Below are 16,965 nucleotides of genomic sequence, written 5' to 3'. Positions count from 1 at the left end.
AAATTTTTTTAATAGGGATTTGTGAAACACATTATGAATATTATAGGATGGCGGTAATGCCAGGCGAAAAGCCAGTGGATTAATGAGAGTAATGATTCTGAACAGACCAATAAACTGAGGTCCTAACTTAAGTGAAGGCACCTGAAGTTTAATGTTTCTAGTAGACAACCATACCAGATGACCCACACACAGGTCCAGATCAGGCACACATCTACAGTCAGCCGCACGATTATACTTATAACCTATGCCAAGCAAATGCTGCTGAACCTTCTCCCATGTAGACGATAAATTGGTCCTCCCTCTGCACTCCTTTGCCAGAAAGACTCAGTGTTTGTAGACCACCTTGGGTGGGGTGTGCAACACTTACAGTTCTCTTCAGGGCAACATGTACCACCCTGCAACTGATCAACCTTGTAGATGTAGCAGATAGACACAAGACACTGGGGTTCTCTTGGGAAAATGATGTTAAACAATTTATTTTATTTTCCATATCATGACAAATATGGCCACACTTCTACAGGTCTGCTGCTGCTTTCTACTGGGATGCTTTCTCTGGCTTATCCCGCTATCTAGGACATAGTCCTCCAGCTGCCGGTCCCATGCCTCCTGTTCCACCTCTTCATTCTTCAACTACCCATGGTCCTCTTACTGCCCCTGATGGCTTCTAGTCACTCGCCTTGTTGTGCTTGGAGCCCTGATCTTACTCCCCCTCTTCTCAACCCTTGGGGTGGGCTGGAAACACAGTAACAAAACCCCACAGAAAACACACAGAAGGGAAAACGAAAACTTGTACACACTGCACTCAAACACAAAGGAGAGACTATACGTGTACAGGGAAATAAAGAAAAAATAAGGAAGTAAACGCACAATAGGGGAACTTCCACACCACTCAAAATAGCAACTATAGATCACTAAAAACAGGATCATCACTAAGACTGGAATTGCTGGAGCTACGCTAAAGCTATTATCGGCGCATACTGGAGGAAACCAGTACCTTAAATAAGGAGATAGCTGCACGTGGCAATTAGCAACCTGAGCTCCTAGTTCCTGCTCATCAGTCTGCAGGATTTAACTCCTGCAGGGTTGAAGACCAGCGAAACTGAATCAACCAATGCCTGGCTCTGGCTGAACAACTCGGAAGCATCATGTTGCTTGTCAGACTCTAGCGTGAACAGAGTCCAACTCTGCTGTGCCACCAATGTGATGGTGGGATATGGTGTACTGTTTATCATGTTGGGTAGGTTCGTAATTTACTCTTGGTTCACTGTCCATTATTTGTATTGCTTGTGTGTACATTGTATTGTCTGTAGATAATTACCCCCTGTAGTGTTCCTGTCCTTAAAGCTGGTGTCACACACAGCGACAACGACAACGACGTCGCTGCTACGTCACCATTTTCTGTGACGTTGCAGCGACGTCCCGTCGCTGTCGCTGTGTGTGACATCCAGCAACGACCTGGCCCCTGCTGTGAGGTCGCCGGTCGTTGCTGAATGTCCAGCTTCATTTTTTGGTCGTCACTCTCCCGCTGTGACACACACATCGCTGTGTGTGACAGCGAGAGAGCGACGAAATGAAGCGAGCAGGGAGCAGGAGCCAGCGTCTGGCAGCTGCGGTAAGCTGTAACCAGCGTAAACATCGGGTAACCAAGGGAAGCCCTTTCCCTGGTTACCCGATATTTACCTTCGTTACCAGCCTCCGCCCTTGCTGCCAGTGCCGGCTCCTGCTCTGTGCACATGTGGCTGCAGTACACATCGGGTAATTAACCCGATGTATACTGTAGCAAGGAGAGCAAGGAGCCAGCGCTAAGCAGTGTGTGCGGCTCCCTGCTCTCTGCACTGTGACATGTAGCTGCAGCACACATCGGGTAATTAACCCGATGTGTACTGTACCTAGGAGAGCAAGGAGCCAGCGCTAAGCAGTGTGCGCGGCTCCCTGCTCTCTGCACTGTGACATGTAGCTGCAGTACACATCGGGTTAATTAACCCGATGTGTACTGTACCTAGGAGAGCAAGGAGCCAGCGCTAAGCGCGGCTCCCTGCTCTCTGCACATGTAGCACAGCGACGTTATGATCGCTGCTGCTTCTGCTGTGTTTGACAGCTAAGCAGCGATCATAACAGCGACTTACAAGGTCGCTGTTACGTCACAGAAAATGGTGACGTAACAGCGACGTCGTTGTCGCTGTCGCTTAGTGTGAACCCAGCTTAAGTCTGGTGGAGAGGGCCTGGGATCCACATACTGTAAACTCTCTGCTTACCTGGTGGACTAGTCAGTCTGTTTGGAGAACTTGAAGAGAGAAGGATTGATCCTCTGGGAGAAACTGTGGTTCTCAGGGAGACCTGGACATTTATCGCTTACTGGACTATATTTGTGTTACTGGACTAATTTCACCCTCTGTTTTATGGATTATGTTATGGACCATTCGATTTGCTTTGAATAAATGTTCTTTGGATTCTTCAGTTATCTCTTGCTCTGTTGATTGTGTGATGGTAGAAGGACCCCCCGTCACACCACGAAGTGGATTCACCAACAGCAGCACGTAACATTGCATATATTATAATACTCAGCAGTGCAAACAACACACTTGGCATAAAAGTCACTTTTTATAAAACAGCAGAACAGTACCACACAGTAGGAGTGGGGGTAGCATGACCACCTCCTATACATACTTACATATTTTGTGCTGTGTAGTATAACGATGTTTACATCCCCTCCCTGGAGCCCTCCCAGAACATCTGGACTGCCCACATTATCTCAAGGGTTGAATCTAAAATATCTGGTTAATTCAGTCAATTTAGGATTGGTGGTAGCTATGTGCTTTTAGCGCCAAACCACTCTCTTTTCTTCTGCTGCCTAAGCCAATGGGCTTGTTTCACAATGCAGATTCTGGGTCTGCTTCACTTTGTAGTAGTTTTTCTAGCATTCCATGTGGTTCTCACCACACACTCAGTGCACTTCCTACATTTGGGAAGCACAATTTACAACATGGTTCAGTATAATGTATATTCAGAGCATATTTATATTTCCTGTACAAACCAAATACATATATTAATTACATATATATAATTTCTTCATGTTTTGCTATTTTTACACAAGAAAACCATTTTATAGAAAAAAAATAGTTCTTCCATTGCCATATTCTGAGAGCTAGAGCTTTTTTAGTTTTTCACTGACAATGATCAGCACTGGCTTCATATTTGAAGGGCTAAATTACATTTTCGACAATACCATTTTTGTTTACATGCAATTTTTTATCATATTTTATTCCACTATTTTTTCTCCCATATAACAGATAAGAATAGTTTTTTATTTACAAGTGCATCTCAATAAATTAGAATATCATCAAAGAGTTAATTTGTCGTTGTCTATTGGTCATAACTAGAGATGAGCGAACCGGTCGCGGTTCGGCTCGAGTTCGGTTCGCCGAACGGACGTCTCGTTCGAGTTCGGTTCGGTGAACGTTCGACGAACCGAACTCGAACCGCATAGGAAACAATGGCAGCCAATCACAAACACATAAAAACACCTAGAAAACACCCTCAAAGGTGTCCAAAAGGTGACAAACAACTCACAACACAACACAAACACATGGGAAAGTGACAAGGACATATACTCATGCGAAAACAAAAGAGCTGGACAAGGAAAAAGAGGAGGAGACACAGATATAGGCATGGCACGCCCTTCTAAAATCATGTAAAACACCACAAGGTGACTCCAAGCGGAGTCTCCCTTTTTTCTTAGATTTGCATCAAGCACATTCAAAAATACGCCATCCTTAACCGTCCCCAGGATGACACCGGGGTAGGTAGCAAAGTCTTTCCTGATCCCAGCTCTGTTCATCTTGGCTCCTTTTAAAAAACACAGCAAGCAAGGGTTACTCCAAGCGGAATCTCCCTTTTTTCCAAAAATTGGGCCACACACACCCACCCCTTCAGTGGCAGAACTTGTGCCCCAGTTGTTCACTTCACAGGTACATTTGCATCAAGCACATTAAAAAATAGGCCATACTTAACCGTCCCCAGGATGACACCGGGGTAGGTAGCAAAGTCTTTGCTGAACCATGACTTGTTCATCTTGGCTCTTTCTAAAAAACACAGCAAGCAAGGGTTACTCCAAGCGGAGTCTCTCATTTTTCCAAAAATTGGGCTGCACACACACCCACCCCTTCAGTGGCAGCACTTGTGCCCCAGTTGTACACTTCACAGCTAGATTTGCATCAAGAACATTCAAAAATACGCCATACTTAACTGTCCCCAGGATGACACCGGGGTAGGTAGCAAAGTCTTTCCTGATCCCAGCTCTGTGCATCTTGGATCATTTTTAAAAACAATGTAAGCAAGGGTTACTCCAAGCAGAGTCTCTCATTTTTCCAAAAATTGGGCCGCACACACACCCACCCCTTTAGTGGCAGCACTTGTGCCCCAGTTGTACACTTCACAGCTAGATTTGCATCAAGAACATTCAAAAATACGCCATACTTAACCGTCCCCAGGATGACACCGGGGTAGGTAGCAAAGTCTTTCCTGATCCCAGCTCTGTGCATCTTGGATCATTTTTAAAAACAATGTAAGCAAGGGTTACTCCAAGCAGAGTCTCCCTTTTTTCCAAAAATTGGGCCACACACACACCCACCCCTTCAGTGGCAGCACTTGTGTCCCAGTTGTACACTTCACAGCTAGATTTGCATCAAGCACATTCAAAAATACGCCATCCTTAACCGTCCCCAGGATGACACCGGGGTAGGTAGCAAAGTCTTTCCTGATCCCAGCGCTGTGCATCTTTGATCATTTTTAAAAACACAGCAAGGGTTACTCCAAGCGGAGTCTCCCTTTTTTCCAAAAATTGGGGCACACACACACCCCATCAGTGGCAGCACTTGTGCCCAGTTGTACACTTCACAGCTAGATTTGCCGCATTCAAAATACACAAGCATTTACTCTCCCCAGGATGACACAGGGGTAGTAAATTCCTTGTGGATCCATGACTTGTTCATTTTGATGAACGTTAGTCTGTCCACATTGTCACTGGACAGACGCGTGCGCTTATCTGTCAGCACACACCCAGCAGCACTGAAGACACGTTCAGAGACAACGCTGGCAGCTGTACACGACAAAATCTCCAAGGCGTAAGTGGAGAGCTCTGGCCATTTTTCAAGATTTGAAGCCCAAAATGACCAAGGCTCCATTTGCAAAGTAATGGCATCGATGTTCATTTGGAGATACTGTCACGCTCCCCGGCTCCCCTGCCATGCTCCCCGGCTCCCCTGCCACGCTCCCCGGCTCCCCTGCCACGCTTCCCCGCTCTCATGTCACGCTCCGCCACTCCCGTGCTATGCTTCCCGGTCCCCCACTCCACAGCCTCCATGCTCCCTCACCTGCGTCCTCCAGGCAACCCGGTCCCCGCTCCTGGCGCCCGTCGGCAATGCTGAGCCAGCCCGGCACTCCTGCCTCCTGTGCACCGCTCCCTGCTCTGGCTTCTGGCACCCGGGCCTCGCGCATGCGCATTAGGGCGCGCGTGCGGTCATTGACCCTCTCTTAAAGGGCCAGCGTCCTCCAACAGGATATTGAAGAATCAGGTACAGGGTATATAGGGAGTTCCTTTCTAAGTGGGCGGGGCCTGTTCTTCGTGTTTGCTAAGCTAGGAGTCAGGTCTCCCTGTGCTTTGTTCCGTACTTACCTATCTCTCTTGTAGAGTCACTCCTGTCCCGCCAACCGGTCCTGACGATTCCAGAACCCCGAACGGTGACTGTCCGCCATCTCGCCAGTCCCTACCATCTCCGATCCCTGGATCCGTGTGGCGACCCACCTCCTCGCTCCGTTGGTTCCGGATTCTGCCTGACATCACCTCGGCCTCCGAACCTGAGCTCCGTCACCCGGACTACCTTCAGAGACTCCGTGGTCCCAGGGACTTCTTCACTCCACTCCTCTGAATGGACTGTCCTGCTACCCGTAGTGCTCCGGCTACCGGGCACCTTGCCCTCGGTGAGGTGTTCAGCCCAGTGGATCCACCTCCTGGGCCTACCCGTCCTCCTGGTCCTAACAGTAAGAACAGGCCATGGATCCCGCCGAAGCACTAGCGGCCAAGCTGGGCAACTTGCAGCAGGAACTCGGACGACAGCGCGAGACTCAGTCCCGCATGCTGGCCTTCATGTCCTCGGTGGATACCCGCCTGAACACGTTACAAGCAACTGCCACGTCCCTGGCATCTCAGGCTTCTACAGCACAGTCCACGGCTGCAGTTCCTGTGGCGGCTTCCTCGGAAGCCTCTAAACTCCGCTTGGCCTCTCCACCCCGATATGCCGGAGATCCTAAGACCTGCAGAGGATTCTTGAATCAGTGCTCCCTCCACTTTAAGCTGCTTCCGCACCTGTTTGCCTCCGACCAAGCCAAGGTGGCGTTTGTGATGTCCCATCTAGAGGGTGAGGCACTGGCCTGGATGAACCCCTTGTGGGAGAGGGAGGACCCTGTAACTACTAACATCCAGGAATTCCTGCAGGCGTTTAGAACCACCTTTCACGAGCCCGGACGTGCCGCCGCGTCCGCCTCATCACTCCTCAGGCTACGTCAGGGGACCTTGACGGTGGGCCAATATGCCATCCGCTTTCGCACCTTGGCCTCAGAATTGGGGTGGAACAATGAGGCCCTCACCGCCGCCTTCTGGGAAGGACTCTCCAGTCGTATTAAGGACGAGCTGGCAGGCCGCGATGTTCCTTCCACTCTGGATGCCCTGATTGCACTAGTCACCCGCGTTGACCTCCGTTTTCAGGAACGATCCAAAGAGGTGTCCCGCGAGAGACGTCCGATACGGCATTCCTCTCCTCCGCAGAAGCCCGTCGTACCTCAGTTGGCATCGCCTGGTGTCTCTGTCCACGAACCCATGCAGATTGATCGTTTGCGGCAGTCCGGACAACGCCGAGCAGAACGGCTCGCCAAGGGTCTCTACTTCTACTGCGGAGAGGGCACACAGCTGCTACGTTCCTGTCCAGAGAGGCCGGGAAACTCCAAAGCCTAGGGTTGGTAGGAGAGGTCACCCTAGGTGCTGGGACTCTCTCAGACCCGGTTACGTGGACTGTTCAAGTGACAACGGGAGAGACGCGGTTCACGGCAGAGGCGTACCTCGATTCCGGGGCAGCAGGCAATTTCATCCAGCAGGCCTCGGTGGACAAGTACCAGGTGCCGGTTACTCCACTCCACAAACCCCTCGTGATTGCCTCTGTAGATGGGAGACCCCTCTCTGACACCATCTCGTGGATCACCAAGCCAATAGAACTACGTATCGGTGCCCTGCACACCGAGAACATCACTCTCTACGTCCTCCCACACATGTCTCATCAAATCCTGCTGGGACTCCCCTGGTTACGGACACACGAACCGTCGGTCAGCTGGCGTACTTGTGAAATTACCCGATGGGGCTCTTCTTGCCACGAGAACTGCCTGAAGTCCATACAGCCCATCCGACGACCTCCGGTTCCGGAGTCCCTACCAGGACTGCCTTCGGCCTATTGGTCCTTCACGGACGTCTTTGATAAAAAGGAGTCAGAGGTACTGCCGCCACATCGTCTTTACGACTGTGCCATCGACCTACTCCCGGGAACTACACCACCTCGAGGACGGATATATCCTTTGTCCCCTGCTGAAACAAGAGCCATGTCTGCCTACATCACTGAGAACCTGGCAAGGGGTTTCATCCGGAGATCCTCCTCTCCTGCTGGAGCAGGCTTCTTCTTCGTTAAGAAGAAAGAGGGCGACCTGCACCCATGCATTGACTACCGGGGATTGAACCAAATCACCGTAAACAATAAATACCCTCTGCCGCTCATCCCCGAATTGTTTGATCGGCTTAGAGGAGCTTGTGTGTTTACCAAGTTGGATCTTCGTGGTGCCTACAACCTGGTCCGCATCCGCTCTGGGGACAAATGGAAGACCGCATTTAACACCCGCGATGGGCACTACGAGTATTGTGTGATGCCCTTCGGCCTGTGTAACGCACCGGCAGTCTTTCAAGAATTAGTGAACGACGTGTTCCGGGACCTTCTCTACGTCTGTGTGGTGGTATATCTGGATGACATCCTGGTCTTCTCTCCGGACCTCCAGACCCACAGAGAGAACGTGCAGCTGGTACTACAAAGACTGAGAGAGAATCGTCTGTACGCCAAGTACGAGAAGTGTGTCTTCGAGCAGTCTTCTCTTCCCTTCCTGGGTTACGTAATCTCCGATACCGGCCTGCAGATGGACCCAGAGAAGGTCTCTTCCATTCTCAACTGGCCTCCTCCTTCCGGACTGAAGGCAATTCAACGGTTTCTTGGATTTGCGAACTATTACCGTCAGTTCATCCCTCACTTCTCTGCCCTGACTGCGCCTCTCTCTGCCTTGACCAAGAAGGGGGCTAATCCAAAGGACTGGTCACCTGCGGCCGACGCCGCGTTTGGCTCCCTGAAACGGGCATTTGCTTCCTCTCCTGTGCTCCACCGTCCTGAGTTAAACCGACAGTTCACCTTGGAGGTGGATGCCTCCTCCTCGGGAGCCGGAGCAGTGCTCATGCAGAAGTCCTCCTCCGGAAAGATGGTTACTTGCGGTTTCTTCTCCAAGAGCTTCTCAGCGCCTGACCGCAACTACACCATCGGTGACCGAGAGCTATTAGCAGTCAAACTGGCTCTGGACGAATGGCGCTACCTTCTGGAGGGAGCAGTGTACCCCGTGATCATTTACACGGACCACAAGAACCTGGAATACCTGCGGTCTGCTCAGTGACTGAACCCACGACAAGCCAGGTGGTCCTTGTTCTTTGCCAGGTTCGACTTTCAGCTCCAATTTCGGCCCGCGGATAAGAATGTGCGAGCAGATGCCTTGTCCAGGTCATTCGTGCCCATGGAACAGGAGGAGGAGACATCCCAGCCCATCATCTGCCCAAGTAAAATCATTCCGGTGGCTCCTGTCACTCTGGCCCAGATACCACCCGGGAAGACCTATGTCTCTGAAACTGACAGACAAAAAGTGTTGCACTGGGGCCATGCCTCGAAAATAGCCGGCCATGCTGGTCAGAAGAGAACATGGAGTACAATTGTACGTCACTACTCGTGGCCATCCCTTCGCACTGACGTCGCGTCTTTTGTCTCAGCCTGCTCCTCTTGTGCCCGGAACAAGATGCCCAAACACCTGCCATATGGTCGCCTTCTGCCGCTGCCAATTCCCTCCGTTCTGTGGCAACATATTGCAATGGACTTTATTACAGACTTGCCCTTGTCCGCCGGACACACAGTCATATGGGTCGTGGTGGACCGGTTCTCCAAAATGACTCATTTCGTCCCTGTGGCTGGACTCCCCTCTGCCCAGGTACTCGCTGACGCCTATATACAGCACATCTTCCGGTTGCATGGCTTTCCCTCACACATTGTGTCTGACAGAGGAACTCAGTTTACCTCCCGCTTCTGGAGGGCCCTCTGCAAACATCTGGGAGTGGCTCTGGACTTTTCTTCAGCCTACCATCCTCAGTCGAATGGCCAAGTGGAACGAGTCAATCAGATCCTGACCTCCTTCTTGCGTCACTACGTTAACACCCATCACGACGACTGGTCCATGCTCCTTCCTTGGGCTGAATTCTCCCATAACCATCACATCAGTGACTCCTCCTCCAGCTCTCCCTTCCATGTCGTTTACGGACTTCAGCCTTCCGTCCCATTGCCTGTATCTTCTTCCTCGGATGTCCCTGCTGCTGATACCGTAGGCCGGGACTTTTCAACAATTTGGGACTCCGTCAAGACGTCCCTTGGACATGCTTCCCTGCGGATGAAGAGGCATCTGGATCCTCCGTGTTTCTCTCCAGGAGATCTGGTCTGGCTTGCTTCCAAATATGTCCGATTAAAGCTACCATCATACAAGCTGGGTCCTCACTACATCGGGCCGTTTAAAGTCATCGGCAAGATAAATGTGGTCTCCTACAAGCTGCAGCTCCCGGCCACGATGAGGATACCCAACTCCTTTCACGTCTCCCTGCTCAAGCCGGTTGTCCTTGGTCCCTTCTCCGCTGCTGCCAGTTCTGCTCCTCCTCCCATTGCTGATGATGACATCTATGCGGTGAGGGATATCGTGGCCATGAAGACCGTGCGAGGCCGACAGTTCTTCCTGGTGGACTGGGCTGGGTATGGTCCTGAGGATAGGTCCTGGGAACCCCGGGAGAATGTGGGTACTCCCCTGATACATGCCTTCCTGTCCCGGTTGCGGGGAGGGGGGTGTGGGGGAGGGGGTACTGTCACGCTCCCCGGCTCCCCTGCCATGCTCCTCAGCTCCCCTGCAACGCTCCCCGGCTCCCCTGCCACGCTTCCCCGCTCTCATGTCATACTCCGCCACTCCTGTGCTATGTTTCCCGGTCCCCCACTCCACAGCCTCCATGCTCCCTCACCTGCGTCCTCCAGGCAACCCGGTCCCCGCTCCCGGCGCCCGTCGGCAACGCTGAGCCAACCCGGCACTCCTGCCTCCTGTGCACCGCTCCCTGCTCTGGCTTCTGGCACCCGGGCCTCGCGCATGCGCATTAGGGCGCGCGCGCGGTCATTGACCCTCTCTTAAAAGGCCAGCGTCCTCCAACAGGATATTGAAGAATCAGGTACAGGGTATATAGGGGGTTCCTTTCCAAGTGGGCGGGGCCTGTTCTTCGTGTTTGCTAAGCTAGGAGTCAGGTCTCCCTGTGCTTTGTTCCGTACTTACCTATCTCTCTTGTAGAGTCGCTCCTGTCCCGCCAACCGGTCCTGACGATTCCAGAACCCCGAATGGTGACTGTCCGCCATCTCGCCAGTCTCTACCATCTCCGATCCCTGGATCCGTGTGGTGACCCACCTCTTTGCTCCGTTGGTTCCGGATTCTGCCTGACATCACCTCGGCCTCCGAACCTGAGCTCCGTCACCCGGACTACCTTCAGAGACTCCGTGGTCCCAGGGACTTCTTCACTTCACTCCTCTGAATGGACTGTCCTGCTACCCATAGTGCTCCGGCTACCGGGCACCTTGCCCTCGGTGAGGTGTTCAGCCCAGTGGATCCATCTCCTGGGCCTACCCGTCCTCCTGGTCCTAACAGATACTCCTGTATCATCCTCTCCAGCCGTTGACTATGTGTCAGACTTGTTGTCTCTGGTGGCCTTGCAAAGGAAAGTCTAAAAAAATTATGAAAAGATTCAATAAAATTGCTGTTAACAGCACCAGATACGGTGCTACTGGTATGGGTAGACTGTTGAAGATGACGAGACCGTCCCATGTTTGTCAAGTTACAACTGGGAGATTCACCCCCTGCACCTGCACGGTTGTTTGGTAGAAAAGCCGAGCTAAGATAGAGTAACAGCTTCTGCTGATACTCCTGCATACGTGTGTCCCTTTCTATGGCTGGAATTATGTCACAAAATTTGGACGTGTACCGGGGATCTAATAGTGTGGCAAGCCAGTAGTCATCATCACTTCTAATTTTGACAATACGAGGGTCATGTTGGAGGTAGTGGAGCAAGAAGGCACTCATGTGTCTTGCGCAGCCATGCGGACCAAGTCCACGCTGTGTTTGTGGCATAGAGGTGCTAACCGTTCTTTCTTCCTCTGACATCTCCCCCCAACCTCTTTCAACTGAAATTTGACCAAGGTCTCCCTCATACGCTGAGTCTTCTATGTCCATGGACAGTTCGTCCTCCATTTCTTCATGTTCTCCTGCACCTTCCTCAACATTTCGCCTGCTACCATGCGCCCTTGTTGATCCCTGTCCCCCATGGTCCCATGCTTGCCGCGTTGGTGATGATGAACGTCTGGACCTTGGTGATGTTGTTGTGTCTTGCGCATATGAATCCTCCTGTAGTACCTCCCCTTCCTGTTGTCCCACCCCCTGACTCCGAATAGTGTTTAGCGTGTGCTCCAGCATGTAAATGACTAAAATTGTCATGCTGATAATTGCACCAGTGGGACACTAATGGAAGTCCAACAGCCACTTTTAGGATGCCACTAAGTTTACTCAGTGTTTGCTAGTATAATGGCTTAGTAACAATGAGTTTGAGTGTGCAATGCAGTGGTGCTGCAAATAGCTTTGCACCAGTGGGGCACTAATGGAAGTCCATAAGCCACTTTTAGGATGCCACTAAGTTTACTCAGTGTTTGCTAGTATAATGGCTTAGTAACAATGAGTTTGAGTGTGCAATGCAGAGGTGCTGCACATAGGTTTGCACCAGTGGGACACTAATGGAAGTCCAACAGCCACTTTTAGGATGCCACTAAGTTTACTCAGTGTTTGCTAGTATAATGGCTTAGTAACAATGAGTTTGAGTGTGCAATGCAGTGGTGCTGCAAATAGCTTTGCACCAGTGGGACACTAATGGAAGTCCAACAGCCACTTTTAGGATGCCACTAAGTTTACTCAGTGTTTGCTAGTATACTGGCTTTGTAACAATGAGTTTGAGTGTGCAATGCAGAGGTGCTGCACATAGTTTTGCACCAGTGGGACACTAATGGAAGTCCAACAGCCACTTTTAGGATGCCACTAAGTTTACTCAGTGTTTGCTAGTATAATGGCTTAATAACAATGAGTTTGAGTGTGCAATGCAGTGGTGCTGCAAATAGCTTTGCACCAGTGGGACACTAATGGTAGTCCAACAGCCACTTTTAGGATGCCACTAAGTTTACTCAGTGTTTGCTAGTATAATAGCTTAGTAACAATGAGTTTGAGTGTGCAAAGCAGAGGTGCTGCACATAGGTTTGCACCAGTGGGACATGAATGGAAGTCCAACAGCCACTTTTAGGATGCCACTAAGTTTACTCAGTGTTTGCTAGTATAATGGCTTAGTAACAATGAGTTTGAGTGTGCAATGCAGAGGTGCTGCACATAGGTTTGCACCAGTGGGACACTAATGGAAGTCCAACAGCCACTTTTAGGATGCCACTAAGTGTACTCAGTGTTTGCTAGTATAATGGCTTAGTAACAATGAGTTTGAGTGTGCAATGCAGAGGTGCTACACATAGGTTTGCACCAGTGGGACACTAATGGAAGTCCAACAGCCACTTTTAGGATGCCACTAAGTTTACTCAGTGTTTGCTAGTATAATGGCTTAGTAAAAATGAATGAGTTTGAGTGTGCAATGCAGTGGTGCTGCAAATAGCTTTGCACCAGTGGGACACTAATGGAAGTCCAACAGCCACTTTTAGGATGCCACTAAGTTTACTCACTGTTTGCTAGTATAATGGCTTAATAACAATGAGTTTGAGTGTGCAATGCAGTGGTGCTGCAAATAGCTTTGCACCAGTGGGACACTAATGGTAGTCCAACAGCCACTTTTAGGATGCCACTAAGTTTACTCAGTGTTTGCTAGTATAATAGCTTAGTAACAATGAGTTTGAGTGTGCAATGCAGAGGTGCTGCACATAGGTTTCCACCAGTGGGACACTAATGGAAGTCCAACAGCCACTTTTAGGATGCCACTAAGTTTACTCAGTGTTTGCTAGTATAATGGCTTAGTAACAATGAGTTTGAGTGTGCAATGCAGTGGTGCTGCAAATAGCTTTGCACCAGTGGGACACTAATGGAAGTCCAACAGCCACTTTTAGGATGCCACTAAGTTTCCTCAGTGTTTGCTAGTATAATGGCTTAGTAACAATGAGTTTGAGTGTGCAATGCAGAGGTGCTGCACATAGGTTTGCACTAGTGGGACACTAATGGAAGTCCAACAGCCACTTTTAGGATGCCACTAAGTTTACTCAGTGTTTGCTAGTATAATGGCTTAGTAACAATGAGTTTGAGTGTGCAATGCAGTGGTGCTGCAAAAAGCTTTGCACCAGTTGGGACAATAATGGAAGTCCAACAGCAACTTTTAGGATGCCACTAAGTTTACTCAGTGTTTGCTAGTATAATGGCTTAGTAACAATGAGTTTGAGTGTGCAATGCAGAGGTGCTGCACATAGGTTTGCACCAGTGGGACACTAATGGAAGTCCAACAGCCACTTTTAGGATGCCACTAAGTTTACTCAGTGTTTGCTAGTATAATGGCTTAGTAACAATGAGTTTGAGTGTGCAATGCAGAGGTGCTGCACATAGGTTTGCACCAGTGGGACACTAATGGAAGTCCAACAGCCACTTTTAGGATGCCACTAAGTTTACTCAGTGTTTGCTAGTATAATGGCTTAGTAACAATGAGTTTGAGTGTGCAATGCAGAGGTGCTACACATAGGTTTGCACCAGTTGGACACTAATGGAAGTCCAACAGCCACTTTTAGGATGCCACTAAGTTTACTCAGTGTTTGCTAGTATAATGGATTAGTAAAAATGAGTTTGAGTGTGCAATGCAATGGTGCTGCAAATAGCTTTGCACCAGTGGGACACTAATGGAAGTCCAACAGCCACTTTTAGGATGCCACTAAGTTTACTCAGTGTTTGCTAGTATAATGGCTTAGTAACAATGAGTTTGAGTGTGCAATGCAGAGGTGCTGCACATAGGTTTGCACCAGTGGGACACTAATGGAAGTCCAACAGCCACTTTTAGGATGCCACTAAGTTTACTCAGTGTTTGCTAGTATAATGGCTTAGTAACAATGAGTTTGAGTGTGCAATGCAGAGGTGCTGCACATAGGTTTGCACCAGTGGGACACTAATGGAAGTCCAACAGCCACTTTTAGGATGCCACTAAGTTTACTCAGTGTTTGCTAGTATAATGGATTAGTATTAATGAGTTTGAGTGTGCAATGCAGTGGTGCTGCAAATAGCTTTGCACCAGTGGGACACTAATGGAAGTCCAACAGCCACTTTTAGGATACCACTAAGTTTACTCAGTGTTTGCTTGTATAATGGCTTAGTAACAATGAGTTTGAGTGTGCAATGCAGAGGTGCTACACATAGGTTTGCACCAGTGGGACACTAATGGAAGTCCAACAGCCACTTTTAGGATGCTACTAAGTTTACTCAGTGTTTGCTAATATAATGGCTTAGCAACAATGAGTTTGAGTGTGCAATGCAGAGGTGCTGCACATAGGTTTGCACCAGTGGGACACTAATGGAAGTCCAACAGCCACTTTTAGGATGCCACTAAGTTTCCTCAGTGTTTGCTAGTATAATGGCTTAGTAACAATGAGTTTGCGTGTGCAAATTGCAGGAGGGTACAGTGGCAGGGTTGTGGGTCTGGGTAGAGGAAAGGAATCCTCTCTTTCTATCCCTCCTAATGGGGAAATGCAATGAGGAAATCCCTGACCTTAGCTACACAGACGCTGTCATCTTGTGTATCTGTTAAAATCTGTTTTCACGGACCTGACTGTCACCTATGGCTCTGACCCTGCCGGTATTAGTCCTTACAAGGACTAATAGAAACTTTCATCCCTATTCTGTATAGTGCTGTGTATAGAGCGTACACAGCAGTATCGGAGACAGGAGCTACGCCAGCGGTGACTGACACCAAGACGCAGAAGGCAGATAATGGCGTGCTGGAGGAAAATGTCCGTTTTTATAATGCATGGACATGTGACATGGACATCCTATCACACATACCGTTGCTTCTCTAGCTAAAAGTCCACTTAGCTGTGTGTGTGTCTGGGATTGGCTGACATGCTGGCCCGCCCCACTACACGCGCGCGCTTAGGGAAGGAAGACAAGGAAAAAAAAAAATGGAGATCGCCATTGTCCAAACAGCAGTGATCTGAATGCGCTGTTACCGCACACTATACGCTGACATTTCATAATAGTGTGAGTCACAGAGTGACTTACACTATTACAGTGGAAAGTCAGCTAGTAATTAGCTTGTCTTTTTGCTGCTAGAACCGTTCTCGAACGTATCTAGAACTATCGAGCTTTAGCAAAAAGCTCGAGTTCTAGTTCGATCTAAAACAGCCCCCAAAATCACTCGAACCGCGAACTGGAGAACCTCGAACCGCGAACCATGCTCAACTCTAGTCATAACTTCCTTGAGACAAGGAATGTGACAGTTGTAGCCCATGTCCTGGATATGTCTGTGTGTGGCGGCTCTTGAAGCACTGACTCCAGCAACAGTCGATTCCTTGTGAATCTCCTCCAAATTTTTGAATGTCCTTTTCTTAACAATCCTATGAAGGCTGCGGTTATTCCGGTTGCTTGTGCACCTTTTTCTACCATACTTTTTCCCTCCACTCAACTTTCCATTAATATGCTTGGATACAGCACTCTGTGAACAGCCAGTTTTATTAGCAATGACCTTTTGTGGCTTACCCTCCTTGTGGAGTGTGTCAATGATTGCCTTTTGGACATCTGTCAAGTCAGCAGTCTTCCCCATGATTGTGTAGCCTACTGAATTAGACTAAGGGACCATTTTAAACCCTTAGAAAGCCTTTTCAGGTGTTTTGTGGTAATTATTCTAATTTTCTGAGATAATGATTTTTGGGTTTTCATTGGCTGTAAGCCATAATCATCAACATTAACAGAAATAAACACGTGAAATAGATCACTCTGTTTGCAATGACTCTATATAATGCATGCATTTCCCTTTTTGTATTGAATTACTGAAATAAATTTACTTTTTGATGATATTCTAATTTATTGAGATGCACTTGTATTTGTTTAATAGTGTTCACTGAAGGAATTAACTAGTGTGATAGTTTTATAGATCAAGTTGTTCTGGAGACAGCGATATCAAATATGTGTACTTAAATATTTTTACTATTTTTTGCACTTTGTTTCCCACTTTTTTACTGAGTCCCAGTATGGGACTTTAAGTTTTATTAGTCTGATCACTGTTTTTATGCATTGCAATGCACATACATTGCAAAACATTATACCTGTCCATGTTACACTAACTAAACGCCTCTTAGACCATACTGTCACAGGTCTGTCAAGCATGAAAGACAGTCCTGTAGTTTCTGGCTGTAAAAGGTCACAGTGTTTGGCTACACAAGCTGCTCTCTGACTTTCCCTTTTTCCCTGCTTAGATTTTTCCCTTTCCTTTTAGGACAAAGCGGATTTAATTATCTTTTCAGCTTTTAGACTATGTGCCCACGA

The sequence above is a fragment of the Anomaloglossus baeobatrachus genome, chromosome 5 (genome assembly GCF_048569485.1).
Source record: "Anomaloglossus baeobatrachus isolate aAnoBae1 chromosome 5, aAnoBae1.hap1, whole genome shotgun sequence".
Classification (NCBI taxonomy): Eukaryota; Metazoa; Chordata; class Amphibia; order Anura; family Aromobatidae; genus Anomaloglossus; species Anomaloglossus baeobatrachus.
Note: the sequence above shows the minus strand (reverse complement) of the source record.